Genomic DNA, 19,633 nt, shown 5'->3' on the forward strand with positions numbered 1-19,633 from the left:
AAGATTCTTGCGAATATCCGGTACATGCAATACATTGTTGAGAGTGAGTTCCTTTCCAGATGTCATCTTGAGTACAATCTTTCCTTATCCTTCAACTTTGGAAGTTGAGGAGTTGTCCATAAAAAGTTGTTCACCATTGTCTACTGTAGAATTAGATGTGAACATCTTTTTGTCGGCACAAATATGGCGAGTAGCACCAGTGTCCACCCACCATTCTTTAGGATTTTCGACAAGATTTGCCTCGGAAACAACTGCAGAAAGATTGATATCATCTATACCATAGGAAATATTGTCCACTTCGGTCATATGGGCTTGAGCAGGCTTCTTGCTTGTTCTTCTTTTGCTTTTACTTTTGCCTTTATTACGGCAATCTTTGGCCCGATGTCCCTCTTTGTCACAGATGTAACATTTGCTATTAAACTTGTACTTTTTATTTTCTCCCCCTTTAGAGCCTTGTGATGAACTTTATCCAGAAGACTTTCGTTTCTTGGTTTTTGAAGTATGTTCCACCACATTTGCTTTAGACTCCATAGGATGCTTACCAACCCATTTTTCAGAATTGCGGTTGTCCTCTTCAATCCTCAAACGCACAATTAATTCTTCCATAGAAATTTCTTTGCGCTTGTGTTTGAGGTAGTTTTTGAATTCCTTCCAGCATTTTGGTAATTTTTCAATTAAGGCTGCAACTTGGAAAGATTCATTGCGAGACATGCCTTCTACGTGAATGTCATGCAGAATGAGTTGGAAATCTTGAGCTTGGCTGATCACAGTTTTTGAATCAACCATTACAAAATCCAAGAATCTGCCTACCACAAATTTCTTTGAGCCGGCATCTTCCGTTATGCATTTTTTCTCCAAAGACTCCCAAAGTTCCTTTGCTGTCTTGATAGGACTGTAGACGTTGTATAATGTGTTGTCAAGTCCGTTCAAGATGTAGTTCCGGCAAAGGAAATCGGTATGTTTCCATGCATCAACCGTAGCAATCACTTGCCAGTCGGTTTCATCCTCTTTCAAGATAGGAGCATCTTCACGGACGAAACGAGCCAGGTTCAGAGTTGTAAGATAGAACAACATTTTCTGTTGCCATCTTTTAAAGTCAGTTCCTGAGAACTTCTCTAGCTTCTCTCCATGATTTATTGGTACTGTCACCACAGGAGAGGGGGTTGGTGCAATTGCAGCCACCACCGTAGTACTTGTTTGGGCATTTGTTTCAATAGCCATCAATTCTAATTTATAAAACAAAATTGTAATTAGAATTTACACTACACAGAAAATTAAAACAAAAAACCACAGAATTTTAAATTCTGTAAAAATAAAAGAAACAAGAATTGTAACTTTTATTTCCAATTAATTTGAAAATAAAATAAAATTTTATTTAACCAAATTAAACCAAAACTACAGAAATAAATTTTGTTAAAATAAAAGAAACAAAACAAAATGTAACTTTTATTTTCAATTAATTTGGAAATAAAATAAACTAAAAATCTATTTAACCAAATTAATTTCACACAGAAAACTAATTCAAGTTCATAGAATTAAATTATGTAAAAATAAAAGAAACAAAAATGTGACTTTTATATTCTAATTAATTTGGAAATAAAATAAAATTTTATTTAACCAAATTAATTCCACAGAGAAAATTAATTTCTGTAACACTTCAATAATTAAAATACTAAAACAGAATTTTAATTAATGAAAACTCAGAAAATAATTTCTAAAAACCCAAAATTAATTTCTGAAAAAATTCCACAAAAATATATTCTGAATTATTAATGGCACCAGTATCATACTACTAGTTGTCAAAGAAAATAAACAGTATATTACTACTATCTATCAAATAGCATATAATCACTATTTATTTTTTCAATCAGAATATTATTTTGTAAATCCACAGAAAATAATTTTCTTAAAAGAAGAAAGAGAAAAGGAAACAAATGAAAAATTTTGTAAACAGAATAATTCGAATCTATCTTAAGATTGTTGGAACAATCTTCTGTGTAAATAAAATAATTTGAAACAATTCAAACAAAATAAAATAAAACTTACAGTATTTATTTTGTAGAACCGAATTAATAATTCAAAGACCAAGTCGAGTGTGTGACACTCTGTCCTTAAGACAGATTCGCCCCGCTACGGTACTTACGGTTGAATGGCGTCTATCTCCCAGCATACAATGATCTTCACAAATTGTAGTAGTACTCCAAACAATTTGTTCGGCGAACCAAACCTGTGTTCTAACTCTCTGAAATTTATACTAAAACTAATATGAAGAATAATGCAAAAAATACAGAATTTAAGACAGCAAAAAGACAATAATCAGACTGAATTTCGGAGTCCCGGGATTGCGGGATTTAAGGCTATATATAGGCAAAAAACTCTGCCCCGAACAGGTTCCAAAAAGTAGTAAAAAGGTGCACAATAAATTTGAACCGTTGCTTGAACTCTTTTTCAAAATGTTTGAAAAAAGGTACCGTTGGTAAGAACAAATTTTCAACCAATTTGAAAAGTGATTCGTTGGAGAGCAGTTAAAGTAATTGTTGGACCTTTATTATTAAACCATTTGATATATATATTAAACTATTAAAATAGTTTAATAAATAAAGGAAGAGGTACAAACTTTAGGAAACCACTTAGGAACCTAAAATCTGAATTTAGAATTAAATTAAATTTTCATAATTACAAATTTTAGAAAACCACTCAAGAACCTAAAATTTGAGTTTAATATTAAATTAAATTCTCACAATAATTTTTATTGAAAAAATTCAAATGAACTTTGTTGAAAAAATTAATGTTAGACCCAAAAATGACGTCAACTTCCCATTCACTCATAAATATTTTTGACGTTCCGTCTTCACCGTGTGACTTGCCACGCGGCAAGGAACACTTCACCTCTTCGGACCCACCCCAAAAGACGTTTGGGGCCCACTCAAATTTGGGCTAAAAAATATGCCTATATTAAACTATTTTTCCAACAATATATATATGGGTTTCAATCAGAAAAAAGAAGAAGAAGAGGAGTAAGAGAAAGAGGAGGACAAAAAAAGGGTGAGTTGTTTAACAGATTTGTGTGGTGGGTTTGGTCATTTACGTAATATATATATATATATATATATATATATATATATGTTTGATTGAATAAAAAAAACAGAGAATTGAATTAATATATATATATATATCACACACACATATATATACATAAATATCTCACATATATATATCTTTATGTATTTATATATGTTTGATTAAATAATAATAAATAAAAAAATAACAGAGAATTGAATCAATATATATGTATATATATCAAACATAAAATAGAGAATTGAATCAATATATATCTTACACACACACACACACACACACACATATATATGTTTGTTTCAATGAAAAAAAAAACAAAAAAACAAAGAATTGAATCAATATATATCTCACACACACGCGCGCGCGCACACACATACACACATATATATATATATATATGTTTGTTTGAATGAAAAAAAAATTGAGAATTGAATTAATATATATGACACACATATATATATACATAAATATCTTGCATATATATACCTTTATGTATATTTCTGATTTTGTGGGAGGTGCTGCAATGGTGAATGGCAATGGTGCTGCAGGAGCAGAAGGTGAATTAGAAGGCAGTGAAGCTGTAGAACTTGGATGAATTAGAAGGTAGTGAGGGTATTTTTGACATTTCATAATTTATAATCAGTGACATCAGCACTCTCTGTTAGATCTTTTAATAGCAGTCATGGTTTGGGGGAATCTTGATATTATCAGGTAAAGTAGGGGAGGTTATTGTAATTATTCAAACCACAGGGGAGGTCCCTGTATTTGTCAGAAACCTCAGGGGAGGTAAATGTAATTTACCCCTCTTTATTTATTTTTCATGGTTGCTCAAGCTTTAAGCTTAAAGTGGGAGTCTTTAGATTGAGATTTTACAAAAGTGTTGTAAATGAAAGTTAGAGAGCTCATTGTGATCTTCGCAATGGTAGTCTCGAATTCATGATTGGATAAAATGTGTCTTCCAGATCTACTCTTCTGCATCTCCTTTTTGCCAAAAAAATTTGAAAGCTTCTTGGCTCGAGGTCGGGATTTTTCCTACACTTCTTTATGTACTTTTACTTGATTATATGGAGTTTAGAGTTGTATATAATATAATTAGAATTTTTGAAAAAATTGTGATTTATTTGCTTAAAATGGAAATTTTGAGAAAAATAAAAAGTTGATGCCCAAATTGCGAAAGTGTAAACTTGAAACATGTTTGTGAGATTATGAAAGAGCTACATTTTAAATTGAACAAAAACAGATTTCGACTCAATCGGTTTTGAAATTTTTACCGGTTTGCGACCAAAAGAGCATTTTTAAAGAAAATAAAGGAATTATATTTAAATTTTGGGGCTTTTGACCAAAATAGGATGTCATAGTCAAATAATTCTTGGAGAATGAGTTTGGAAAGAAAATGATGTTTTCTTGGGCATTAACAGTATTATGTTGCTTAATGTATCTGTTGGAATAAAACCGACACGGTTAAAAATGGACCTTGAGAGGTTACCGGGCATGATTGTGATATGAAAACTAGTGTAGTTGTTCCTCTTTAATGAGATGTGAAATAGATTGTATTTATCAAGATTTTTGGAATTTAATTGTTTAAATATCTGTTTAGAAATATCTGTTTTGGGCTATCAGTGGAAGATAGCCATGATTGTTGTAGAAATGCACGAGACTTAGGTAAATTGAACCACATTTCTCATTTGTTGCATTAGACATTGCATTACATTCATTTCATTGGAAATGTATCTATTTTTGAGAAATGTTTGGAAATGTGTCTGTTTGCGAAAAGATGAATACTTGGTGAATCTAGGTAGGGGGTATAGAACCGCGCAGTTAGGTGTCGAGCCTTCCAGTTTATTGGTAAAAATGACAATAGTAGTGCATTAGGGCCTACTTGCAGACACTCACATAGAGATTCACAGAGCCTGTATTCATGTAACAGATATGGTTTAAAATGGAAGTAGTTTTATATCTGTTGTTACATCTCAGCATTGCATGCTTTACAAAAAGAGAGATAAACTGTTTTATCATGAGCATGGCATGAGCATACTCCTCCTTAGTCTTGTTATGGTCCATATGTTGTGTAGTATATCTCTACTGGGTTGTGGCTCACCCTATAAGAGAAACCATTTCAGGTATAAGTGCTATGCCTCCGCCAAGGCATTGACTTGGGATGACTCGGAGCTGAGGTTTTATTTTTGTTTTATTGTTATTTGTTGAATGTAAGCCCAGGGCTGTATTTGCGTTAAGTTGAAACTCCATTTTCTGTAACTAAGAATGTTCTTGGATAAATTTGTAAGCCTATAGAGCACTTATTATCTGTTCGGCTTCTATTTCATACTTGTTGTAAAATATATGTTTGGGATTAGAACTAGGGCATTGAGATGTGAATAACATGTATTTGGTATTTGGAATTTAATGTAAATGGATATATGGAATAGTTAGCTATATATATGTGTTTGTCTATCAGGTGGGTTTTGAAGCATAAATAGAAATACATTGCCCAATTTTTGGGGCGTTACAAAAAAATTTCAGAAAACCAAATCAAAAATTTTGGGTGATGAATGACCTCTCAATTAAGGGTGGGAGCGGGTTGATTACGGCCATAGAAGTTCTAATCTGCCATCCGTTCGCCAGATTGGCAAATTGAAAAAAATCAATCCGTATCTATCCGCCAATCTGGCGGATGTGGATTGAGCGGATTGACGGATGGATACGAATCAGTTTAGCCTTTTAAAATTTTATAAATTTTCAACATAATTCAACTTGTGCACTTCCTCAACAAAAAAAAAAGTATTATAGTTAATAATTTAAAAAAGTATTATAATCACTGCATGTCTCATCTAAAGAAATAAAGTTTAAAATTTTAGAATATTACAATCACTGCATGCCTCATTCACATATTACAATCACAACATGCATCATCCACATAAAGTATTACAATCTGTGATTCTTAAAATATAAAAATAATTCAAACCACCAAACCATGAACAAAGCAGTAGTAGAGATTGTATACTTCTGTATTGTTACATCTATATCTATTTTTGAAAACAAAAACCAACCAGCATATATCATCTTTTTTATTTATTATTGGGTGAATTACACTAACAGATCCTATAGTTTAGGACTTGTATCACTTTGGTTCTTGACTTTTCAATTATGACACATGTACCTCTAAATTTTGAATCTTGTTCCAAATAAGGACAATTGAAGATACCATTGCTCAATTTCAATGGCAAAGTCATCAATTTGATAAAATATAAACTAATTTAACAAAAATAAATGTCAAAAACATATTTTTGAATTTTTAAAAATTATTTCTACTCACCAAAAATAAAATTATGTAAAATTGATAAATCTTTTACACATTTTTTTTTACCAAATTAATTTTTATTTTGTGTTTGGATGATGATCATGTAATGGGTGGTTGCTAGTCTTTTAATGTGTAATCAATATATTTAATTTATGAAATATTTTTAGTTTTGAATTTTTTGATTTAATGGATTGATTTAATAATGATATCAAAGTTGTCGCCATATTTAATTTTTGAAAAAATAGAAACTAAATTAATGAAAATAAAAACAATCACGCATTACATGATCATCATCTAAACATATAATACAAATTAATTTGGTAGAAAAATAAATAAATAGATGTATAAAATATTTATCAATTTTACATAATTTATCATTGGTGGGGTGGGTAGAAATAATTTTTAAAAACTTAAAAATATTTTTTGACATTTATTTTTGTCAAATTAGTTTATATTTTATCAAATTGACGATTTTGCCCTTGAAATTGAGTAATGTTATATTCAATTGTCCTTATTTGAAATAAAAATCAAAATTCAGGGTCAAATGTGTCAAAATTGAAAAGTCAGGGACCAAAGTGACACAAGTCCTAAACTATAGGACCTTTAGTGTAATTCGTCCTTTATTATTTTTAGATTTAGATTTTGTCACGACCCAAACCCGCCCCTATGGGTTTAAGCATCGCAACCGGCCAGTAATCCGTGATTACCGAAGGCCTGCTTAACAGTAATGACAGTAATATAGAGTAAAGGGCTGGTGGAAGCCAAAACAGTAATTAAGAGGTGTCCAATGAGCTGTGACAGTCTGAATACGAAAAGATTTTTATAAACAAGCCACATTCATAATCAAAAACATATATACAATCAGATACATAAAAATCTTTAAGTTGGGGACCTAATCCCTTCACCATAACTGTATAGTGAAAGTCCACAACGTTTATTACAAACAGAGACAAAAGGGTGAAACTGGGACACCCTAAAACAGCCTTAGCTTGAGACAACTTGGAACCTCACAGTGAGGCACAATGGTTGGCTTGACAAAGCGAGAGCTAACCCGACGCTCCTAGCATCGATCCGGTGCCTGAACACCTACATATAAATATAAACAGTAAGCTAAAGCCCAGTGAATAACAAATGCGTAAAGAGGTTAAGAATGAATGTCCTTTCAGTCATTAAGCAATCATATCAATCCTTTAGAAACTATAGCAGTTATATGTGGTACATCCAATAGCAAACAGTACAGTAGGTCTTAACAGACCGGACAGCCAGTTGATGGCCATCATAACAGTATACAGTATTGGTTCCAAGTATTGGAATCGACAGAGATCTCTGTGACAGTAGCAGTACAGTAACAGTACAGTAAATTGCTACGGATGCCACGAATACAGTTCATAAGTAGGACATCATTCATTCAGTAAACAGTATCACTTTAGAAAATAGTATAGTTAATTGTTCAGGAAATAATCATCATTAAATATATCTTTACAACATTGTTACTCACAGAGCACTGGGCTATAAGCAGCTAATGAGCGTCCTCGAATGCCAACCCTACACAGTTACAGAACGAACACACACTAAGTTACACACTTGAGAATCAACAACTTAGTCCTTATCTTGACTCGGTGTTGTTCTATATCAATATCCTCATTAAGATGCCTTAAACTAGGTCTAGGAATGCTTAGGATGGAATGAGGATGCAAAGATGCACTTTAAACACTTTTCAGAATTTTTTAGAAAACAGGGGTCTTGCTCGAGCATGGCTTTCTACGCTCGAGCGACCTTTCCAAAACAAAGGGGTCGCTCGAGCGTGGACTTCCTCGCTCGAGCAGTTTGTAAAAATGCAAAAAGTGTTGGATGTTGAAAATCTCCGCTCGACACTCACTCGATGCTCACTCGAGCGTGAGACACATCATTCGCCTGAGCGTAGGTCTCGTCGCTCGAGCGTGCGTCTGCGCGCACCAAAAATCTGAGAGCTTGCAATCTACACTCGAGCGAGCATTCCTTCGCTCGAGCGGATCTCTAAACAAAATACGGTCACTCGAGCGTGGAATCTTTCGCTCGAGCGTGGAAGCCAAAATCTAGAATTTCCATATTTGCCTGCCAAGCTCAAACTAAGCATTCAACACCTCAAAACTCAACTTCTTGGGCCCATTTTCTGGAAAACACTTGAAAACCAACAATATGACATGTTTTGAAGATCAATTGATAAAATCAAGCCCCAAAATTGAGACAATTGAATACAATTTCAACTCAAAATTCAAGAACATGAAGAACAATGCACAAATTATACATGCATGAGTTCTCATGAACTCTAATGTTTCAAATTATGGCCATATGCAAGTTTTAGCTCAAGAACATGGTGAATTCATGGTCTACATTCAAAATATGAACATGCATGTGGAAATTCATGAAGAACAACCTTAACATGCAAGAATATGTACATGCATGCATGAATTCACTCTCAAATTCAACTCTTAAATTAATTCTTGACATTAGATCACCAATTTACCATGAACCATGCAAGATACAACTTAAACTCACAATTGAGAGGATGAATTCCTTACCTAGGTCTTGAATCTCAAGTGTGCTAGTTCAATTTTGCAAAATCCCTTCAATTCTTCTAAAATTCAAGTTAATTCTTGTTGAAGAACTCAATTTCTCTCACTCTCCCTTTCTCACTCGGTTGGCCTAAGGGAATGGCTGAAGGAATGTTGCCTCAATTACATAAATTAAGTCCCAAACAAGTTTTGTAGGAAATGGCCACTGAATGGCAAAATTGTAGTAAACTTGAACTAATGTAATTTAACTTTATTTAATCTAATTTAATCATACCAAATCGCATTTCAATTAAATCTACCATAAAATCACATAAATTCTAATTAGCATAAAATACCAATCAATTTCAGATTCGGCCGCCGATAAGGCCTTCAATTTACAGTTCGAAACTTAAAACATGAACAGATCAATCAAATGACAAATAGATAGAAATGCAATTAAGGTAATACACTTATGCAATCAATTCTGAATTTCAGTCTGATCAATTACTTATCATGCTTAATCATAGATTAGCACAAATTAGAAGTGAGGGTTGTCACAGTCTTCCCTCCTTAAAAAGAGTTTGGTCCTCTAAACTCAGATTACCTTCATTCTGGAAGAATATTGGATCCAGAGGGAACAGTTCAGGATATCTCTTCAACATATCATCTTCCCTTTCCCAAGTGGCATAAACGCCACCATGGTTTTGCCAGTCCACTTTCACTAACGGAATCTCTTTATTTCTTAACTTCTTGATTCGTCGATTTACAATCTGAATAAGCCGTTCTTCATAAGTGTAGTCATCACTTAGCACTACACGGGTAGGCTCAATAACATGGAAGGGATCCCGAAGATAATCCCTCAACATTGAAATATAGAAGACATTATGCATATGCTCCATTTCAGGAGGAAACACTACTTGATACGCCACTGGATTAATCTTCTTAATGATTTCATACGGTCCGACATATCTCAGCGCTAGCTTACACTTGACTCCAAAACGAGTCTGCCCTTTCATTGGTGTCACTTTAACAAAAACATGATCACCCACTTCATATTCCCTGTCTCGCCTTCGGACATCTGCATAACTTTTCTGTCGGCTTTGCGCGGTTTTCAATTTCTGTTGAATCAGTTTCACTTTTTCAGTAGTCTCATGTACAATTTCGGGCCCAAGCAAAGGCCCATCTCCAACTTCTGCCCAGCAAATAGGAGATCGGCATTTTCTGCCATACAAAGCCTCGAATGGCGCCATACCAATGCTCGAGTGAAAACTGTTGTTGTAGGCAAACTCAGCTAAAGGTAAATGGCTTTCCCAATTTCCTTGGAAATCAAGAACACACATCTGCGGTAAATCTTCTAGAGTTTGAATGGTTCTTTCTGATTGACCATCTGTCTAAGGATGATATGCACTACTCAGTCTCAGTTCAGTACCCAATGCAGTTTGCAGACTTTGCCAAAATCTCGATGTAAACTTCGAGTCCCTGTCAGAAACAATAGATACAGGTACTCCATGCAATCTAATAATCTCATTAATATAAATTGTAGCCAATTTGTCCGCATTATAGATTGTTTTGACAGGTAAGAAGTGAGCAGATTTAGTCAATCTATCAACAATAACCCAAATTGAGTCCATACCTTTACTGGAGCGAGGTAAACCAACAATGAAATCCATAGTGATATGTTCCCATTTCCACTCCGGTATTGGTAAGGGCTGCAGTAAGCCTGCGGGTCGTTGATGTTCAGTTTTAAATTGTTGGCAATGAAAACATTTCGATACAAAGTCAGCAATCTTTTTCTTCATTCTCGACCACTAGAAATTCAGTTTCAAGTCTTGGTACATTTTCGTATTTCCTGGATGGATAGACAGTTTCGAATTGTGGCCCTCTTGCAGAATTCGTCTTTTCAGTTCAGAATCATTCGGTACACACAACCTTCCCTGAAATTTTAACACATTGTTTTCAAATTTAAAGTCCGGCCTCGGTTTGGACTCCCGTTCATCAATGACCTTTTTCAAAAAGTCATCCTGTTGCTGTTTCTCTTTAATCTCCTCAATCAGTGCCGGTTGAGCAAAAATAGCGGCTAAGGTTCCACATTATTCCCGCAAAACAATCTCAACTTCAAATTTTTCAAGGTCACATAGCAATTCTTTCTGCCCGATGAGTAAACAGGCTAAATTTCCAACTGATTTCCGACTCAGTGCATCAACAACGGTGTTAGCTTTCTCCAGATGGTACAAAATTTGCAAGTCATAATCTTTTATCAGTTCTAACTATCTCCGCTGTCTCATATTCAGTTCTTTCTGTGTGAAGAAGTATTTCAAACTCTTGTGGTCTGTGTACACCTCACATGTTGCCTCATAAAGATAGTGACGCCAAATTTTCAATGCAAACACTACTGCAGCAAGTTCCAAGTCGTGGGTCAGATAATTTTTCTCATGCGGTCTCAGTTGTCGGGAAGCATATGCAATAACTTTACCATTCTGCATTAAGACACATCCCAAACCCTTATAAAAAGCATCACTAAATATGGTAAATCCGTCCGTACCTGAGGGTTGGGTAAAAATCGGTGCAGTCACAAGTCGAGTCTTTAACTCTTGAAAAGCTGATTCTCTCTGGTCGGTCCAGTCAAATGATATCCTTTTTTGAGCCAACTAAGTCATCAGTAGGGTAATTTTGGAGAAGTCCTTCACAAATCTTCTGTAGTATCCAGCTAAGCCTAAGAAATTTCGGACTTTAGTAACATTAGACGGTCTGGGCCAATTCACTACTGCTTCAATCTTCTGTGGGTCAACTGAAATGCCATCCTTACTGATCACATGTCCCAAAAACATTACATTGTCTAGCCAAAATTCACACTTCGTTAGTTTTGCATACAGTTTCTGTTCTCTTAAGGTCTGTAAGGCAATATTCAAATGATGTTCATGTTCTTCCGTGCTTTTGGAATAAATCAAAATGTCATCTATGAAAACAACTACAAATTCATCGAGGAATGGTTTGAAAATTCATTTATAAGGTCCATAAATGCAGCAGGTGTATTAGTAACTCCGAAAGGCATAACAAGGAATTCGTAATGTCCATACCTCGTTTGAAAATCAGTCTTTTCAATGTCCTCTGGTTTGACTTTCAGCTGGTGGTATCCGGATCTAAGGTCAATTTTTGAAAAGACTTGAGCACCTGGTCAAATAAATCATCAATACGAGGCAATGGGTATTTGTTTTTCACTGTTACCTTGTTCAGTTCACGGTAGTCAATACAGAGTCTTAATGAGCCGTCTTTCTTTTTCACAAACAAAACTGGAGCACCCCATGGCAAAGTACTAGGCCTGATGAACTTCTTATCCAACAGTTCTTGCAGCTGAATTTTTAATTCTTTCAGTTCGGTAGGTGCCATTCTGTACGGAGCCTTGGAAACTGGCTGTGTACCCAGAATCACATCAATGGTGAACTCAATATCCCTGTCAATCAAATCCCCTGGCAAATCATCTAGAAAAACATCAGGAAATTCTCTGACTATAGGAATACTGTCCACATTAGCTTTAACATCAGTAGGTACAGTCAATATACAACATAGATACCCTTTACACCCCTTTCTAATTAGTTTAAATGCTTTCATGGATGAAATCAGGTACAGGGAGGTACTACTCCAACTCTGTGTAGACGTCCCCGAACGTCCTGGGAGGGAAATCCCGTTGTGTTCGTTTGGGCTCACTACAGTTCAAGACTCAATGTCACGGTCCTGTATCTAATCCGCAGAGTGTAATGAAAGACCGATGAATCATCAAAGAGTCCAAATCAGGCAAATCGTTTTGAAAACAGATTTTTAGAAAGAAGTATCAAACATGGACTGCTTTACTAGATACAGAGTCGCCACCTAAATATTTTGTTTTGTGGGAATTTAGGAAACCCTGACTCGTTGCCTAAGGCCACATGTCCGTCATCACCAAAGTTGCCTCGGCTCGGGAACTTGGGTACTGAGAGGGAAGATTTGCACCGGCTAGTACGGCCGATCTACGATAACGTGGGTCGCGACGGACCGTTAGGCGTCGAGTTGACTTCTCTCCTGACATGGCCCGTCGGCCTGACCTGTACGACCAAAGAGATTGACCGACCAGGCATGAACTAAGGCCTGGCCGAGCTGTGACTTGTAGAGATTCGGCAGGGCACGCAGTCGAGTGGAAAGACCGAGCTATGGGTAGCCTGGGCTAGACTGAGGACGAGGTGAAGGCCGGCAAGCCTCACGGCCAGTCAGCCAGGATGGGTCGGTCACGCGCAGCTCGGGCATGAAAATCAGACCTTCGGATAGGTCGGCGAGACGTAGCTTGGATATGTTGCTTGTGGTGGCAATTTTTCTCGGGCAACAGGCCGGTCATGGTACTCCGGTTAAGTGTGCCACCTGGGCCAATGGTGTGAGGGGGAGGACATCTGCTCCAAGCACGCGTCAATACCATTGGGCAGTTCTGCGTGTACTGGTTGGAGGACTAGGCCTTTACACGCGTAAGGTGGTGAGAGGCGAGCACTGCCACCTGTCCAGGGAAAGACAGCAGAGGTAGTGCGCGCGCAATCTTGAGGTTGCATGGCCAGCCTAGAAATAGGAGTGGCAGAGGAACGTTAGGGGTAAGCAACTTGCGCTATCTGAAACATTCTCTCTCTCTCTCGAATAGCCTCCTTCTTCCTCAAGTGATTTGACTTGATCGTCGGAGGGTCTATCAGGCACACTACCGCCTGACAGCTCACCGTTCTCTGTGTTGTCAAGTTAGGCGCCGTCACGTGAAGCTTGAACTCCAAGGAGTACGGAAATCAAAGGATATTTCGCCCCCGTACAATTGGCGCCGTCTGTGGGAAGTTCTTTGATACTTAAACCTTGTTTTTCAAGCTTCTTGAACCATCTCCATGGCCAACAACGACGAAACTCCACTGTCCGTCGTCGATGGCGTCACACCAGAGTCTGTCCGACGGAGAGAAGGCCCCCCGAATGTTCCAGCCATGGCGGGCCTAGAAACCTCTTCGCGAGGTGCGCGAGACAAACGCGGAAGGAGTACTGATCGCTCGAAGAGTCCAGTGCGCAGCACCTAGAGCACAAACTCAAAGACCAAGATGCCCTCATTCGCAGGATGACGGCGGAGATGGAGATGCTGAAACGTCAGATTAAGGGAAAGGGTGTTGCTGGAGAGGGCAACCTCAGTGAGCGCACCCCGTCCCCTCGTTTTAGCAGTCGCCGCCAGGAGAGGACCCACTCTCTCTCCATCACCAGGAACTATGGGGTTGGAGATTCTGACCGAAGGGAGGGCAGATCCCTCACTCGAGACAGAACATACCGTCCCTCATGCCATTCTCCGACGTCACGATACTTTTTCTCCACCCATTCCAGAGACCTGAGGGATGTATTGGAGGAGAGGGCGCACCGTTGAGAGGCTTAGAGAGTGCCGGCGTGGCAGAGATTGAGCGCCCCCGTTCACTGTAGCGAAGAAGTAGCGATGTCAGCGCCCAGAGTGATGGCCCATGCGCCAATGGACAAAGAGCTGGCGAGACTTATAGCCACGCCGTTGTCTCCGGAGATCGAGAGTACACTACTCCCTGCCGGATTCCACCAGCCTAAGTTCACCTTGTACGACGGCAAAACAGATCCGTACATGCACGTGAGTCATTACCGGCAAGTAATGGCTGGCCACCGGCGCAATGACGCCTTGATGTGCCTTATATTCCCAGCAAGCTTGGGAGAACTGAGCCTGAAGTGGTTCGAAAGGCTTCCAGAAGGGAGTATAGAGGGGTGGCAGCAACTAGCGAAAGCCTTCGTCACCAGATTCAAAACCAACACTCGAACGCCGAAGGAGGTCGATCATCTTCTGGACGTCAAGATGGAGTCATGGTAAAAGATCCACCGGCCATTGATAAATGGTCATCGACCAGTTGTGAAGCCATTGGCTAGATATTTTTGATCGATCGGCACTGTATGTAGTCGGTCGGCCAAATCTTCTTGCAGAATCCTATTTTGACAGCAACAGAGGATAGACAGTGCATGGCAAGGAAATTTCAAAGCAATGTGTGCATGGCCATTTTTCCTATCATTCAATAGACTTAAGGGAGTGTGGCCCTCAGTCCTCGGGCCACCAACCACGCATTTCGATGCATGATGGCCAAAGGCACCAAGCTTGCAAATCAATGTAAATGAATGCAACAAACGAGTGAATGCTTCATGCCCTATCATGTTGAGATCAAGGGCGTCGGCGACTGAGGATTGAGACGTGTTTCGTCACTTTAAGTACAAGCACACCTCATTCTCCATGTTTGGTTTGACACCCCAAACCAAACATAATGCAATGTATGTATGCAATATGGCTCAAGTGTACAGAATGACATCAAGTATGCAATATGAGGCTACATAGCAAAACATACCAAATGCAATGCAACCTATACATGCAAATATGCAATATGCCAAGCATGCAAAATGCAATGTAGCAAACATGGAAAAATATGCAATGGAACTAGCATGTGCCAACACATAATGAACCAAATACGTAACAAACGTGTGACGAACATGCAATGGTGGACTTAAACCGCAAAGGGCAGACCTCAGCCTTGCCATAAACAGTGGCCAAAAGTGACGGAAATGATGGACAAATGCTCATGCAAATATGCACACCAATGGGCCTAAAACTAAGGCATAAAAGGGAGCATTCCACTACAACTATCATGACCACACATGGCATGGATTATGCAACCAAAAACAGAGTTTTAATGCGTCAAAATACACCCCAAAACCCACTGATATGGCAGTCCAAGGACTTGAACAAAAAGACATACACCAAGGACTCAAACATGGAGCATAGGACCACAACTCTTCAAGGCATTGAAAGGGTAATCAAATGCAAGCATGTAAGCATAAAACATGGATTGAAATGGCATGATAAGTGATTCCAAATCACTGAAATAGCCTAAGTAATGCATGCTAAAGACTCACACACCCGAAGCTAACAAGTTAAAATGCAAAGAGGCTATACAAAGTATGGAAAGCATGACCTAATCAACACCCAACAGAGCTTGAACATGATAAAACATGACCAAAAACTTCACAAAGCTAAGCCAAAACATGCAAGCATGGTGATCCAAATGCAAGATGCATCTCTAGGTAAAATAGAGGAATGTAAGGCAAGTGTAGGGTGCATGCAAGGGGTCGACGAACCAACATGGAACAGAGATAAAACATGCTAGATAAACACCAAACAGCCTCTGAAATAAAGCCAAACAAAGCTAGGCATGCATGCTTCCCTTATGAGCCAAAACACAAGCAAATGAGACACAAACGGAGAGGGGTGTCCCTCCCCTATGCAAGACCTCAAAACCCCTTCACCACCATTGAAAATCCTCTGGATTTCAGTGGCGGGAAGGCCAATACACGAAAGTTCCCAAAGCTCAACAAAGAAGGCACAAAAGAGGCCAAACAAGGCCTAAGAGGGGGAGGTCGACCCCAAACACAAAAATGACCTTAATGAAACATCTTAAACATGAAAAATTAAAACTTTTATTAGTTATACACAAAGCTCAAAACAGCATGCAAAGTAGGTTAAAAGCTAGTGCAAGAATAGAAAATATAAAGCAATAATGCTCACCCTTGAAGAACACTTCAAGAACCAAAACTCCAGCCCCCTTTTCTGATCAAAACCAACTCAAAAGCTCCAAGAACAGCCTCTCAACACCTCAATAACCAAGGTATGGTATAACACTGGGTGTCTTAGTGTAAAACTAAGAACAAAACTCACTTTTGGACACTTTAACACACACAAATGTAGAGAGAAAGGGAGATATAGAGAAAGAGTGGTGTATATGCCATATATATCTCTGATTTGCTGAACCTCTTCAAAGGAGAAGATAGGCCTTCTTTTATAAAGCAAGACAAAGGCTTAAGCTTCTTAGAGAAGCTAAACAAAAGGGGTCAAGGGGGGCAAGCTTCTTGAAGAAGCTAAAGCAAAGGGGTCAAGGCTTCTTGAGGAAGCCAAGACAAAGGTCCAAGCTTCTTGAGGAAGCTATGACAAAGGGTCAAGCTTCCTCAAGAAGCTAGAGCAAAGGGTGCAAATCCTCCATATACGTGTATGGAGGATTGGTCTGTGCACTCTAGCTGGCACAGCTGGCATGCACAATTCCTGAAAAAGGCAAAAAGGAGGTACTGGCCAAAAAAAGAGACAATCAGCTAAATAAATGGCCGAACGACCAGATATCCGTGCCGACCGACCAACAATTGGTCGGTAGACAAAAAGCAAGGTCGGTGGCTTCATGCCACGGCCGGTGGATTTAAGGGATGGCTAACAAGCCACTTCCTACCCTTAGGTGCAAAAACCACAAGTCCTTGGTCCATAACCAAGCACAAAACAGTCAAGTCGAGAGATCCTAAGGCAAGGCGCGTAGCCGAGTCCTTCGAGATCTCAAAATGAACACGAACATGGATGATCACCAAGTGTTCAAACGATGACGTCCGAGTCTTGAGGAAGGTCAAAAATGGGGTGTCTACACTTCGTTAAATACAAATTCAAGCAATCCAGGTGGACGGAAAATAACTTGTTTTGTTACACAGTCTATGGTAGCATGATACTTTGTTAACCAGTCCATTCCCAATATCACATCGAAATGATCGATATTCAATGGCAATAAATCAATATACAAATACACATCCCAACAATAATTTCACATGCAGGGTACATATAAGAATAAGTCATGGATCCCCCAATAGGTGAAGATACAGCTAACAAATAATTCATGGGTTCCAGTGGTCTATTTAGTTTTCGCGAAAAAGCATGCGAGACATATGAATGTGTAGACCCTGAATCAATTAGAACATAAGCATTTTAAGTACAGAATGAGAGTATACCTGACGCAACGGTCTCGGTATTCTGCACATCTCCTGGTACAAGTGCGAACACTCGGCCTTGCCTTAGAGGCTCATTTTCGGTAGTTTTGGGGTTGGGTTTCGGTGGAGCAATTGACGTTGCGACGTTAGCTGCAGCTTTACTATTGCCTTGAGATGTGGAAGGGCAATCTTTAACCATGTGGCCTACCTTGCCACACCTGTAACAAGCACCAGAAATTTTATAACAAACCCCTTTATGTCTTTTCCCACATTTGGAGCAGGGTGGTATGGAACCACTTCCTTGGCTTGAACTGGTCGTTGACCCTGTATTTTGTTTCTTATTCGATGAGTTATTTCGACCTTTCTTAAACTTAAAACCCCGTCTCTTACCACACCATTCAGTCGTTGGTGTTTCGGTCTGTTTTAATGCCTCGATGTTCGACTCAGTTATTATTGCCCAGTCAAGAACATCCACATATTTCAGTAACTTCAGCACATTGATTCTGTCAAGTATCTCTACATTAAGGCTGCCTTCAAATTTTTTGGTCTTTTTGTAATCAGTGTCCACCATGTGTGGTGCATATCTGGCGAGTTCAGTAAACTTTGATTCATACTCTGCTACCGACATGGTACCCTGTTTCAACTGTTCAAACTCAGTCACTTTCCGATCCCTGACACACTGAGGGAAATACTTTTCAAAGAAGGACTCCTTAAATTGAGCCCAAGTCATGACAGTATTGGTGTCGCGAACAAGCATCCACTACCTTCTGGCCTCTTCTTGTAAAGTAAGGGTAGCCAGTAATACCTTGTGTGCTTCGGAACACGGAAACACTTCAAATAATTTCTCTGTTTCTAGAACCCATGCTTCGGCCTTTAACGGTTCAAGGCCTCCCTAAAAGGATGGTGGTTTCATTTTACTGAACTTCTGTGTTAGAGCAATTATATCATCATTAACATTCTGCTCGGGTTGAACTGGAGGAGGTGGGAGCTGTTGGTTCTGTTATAGCCTCAAGGCCTCAGTCAACAGTTCAACTGTTCTTTCTAATCTTGTCATTCTGGCATCAGATGATTCTGTTTCATCGGCATTCCTTGCATTGTCCATTTCACTATATGCAATACAGTAATAATAAACATAGGAATTGCTTACTTAAACACATTAGCACATATATTCATGTCATGGCCACACATACTTTCATGCTCATGCAGTGCTCTATTTACTTTTCTAGGACATCTTATAGCTCACTTGGACACGTGTGTGTGGTATAACTCGTGCGTTGATATCACTTTGATACCACTCTATCACGACCCAAACCCGCCCCTATGGGTTTAAGCATCGCAACTGGCCAGTAATCCGTGATTACCAAAGGCCTGCTTAACAGTAATGACAGTAGTACAGAATAAAGGGGCTAGCGGAAGCCAAAACAGTAATTAAGAGGTGTCCAATGAGCTGTGACAGTCTGAATACGAAAAGATTTTTATAAACAAGCCACATTCATAATCAAAAACATATATACAATCAGATACATAAAAACCTTTAGGTTAGGAACCTAATCCCTTCACCATAACTGTACAGTACAAGTCCACAACGTTTATTACAAACAGAGACAAAAGGGTGAAACTGGGACACCCCAAAACAGCCTTAGCTTGAGACAACTTGGAACCTCACAGTGAGGCACAATGGTTGGCTTGACAAAGCAAGAGCTAACCCGACACTCCTAGCATCGATCCGGTGCCTGAACACCTACATATAAATATAAACAGTAAGCTAAAGCCCAGTGAATAACAAATGCGTAAAGAGGTTAAGAATAAATGTCCTTTCAGTCATTAAGCAATCATATCAGTCCTTTAGAAACTATAGTAGTTACATGTGGTACATCCAATAGCAAAC

This window comes from Camellia sinensis, unplaced genomic scaffold (assembly GCF_055761805.1).
Source record: "Camellia sinensis isolate YWXY unplaced genomic scaffold, ASM5576180v1 Unanchor14, whole genome shotgun sequence".
NCBI classification, from domain to species: domain Eukaryota; kingdom Viridiplantae; phylum Streptophyta; class Magnoliopsida; order Ericales; family Theaceae; genus Camellia; species Camellia sinensis.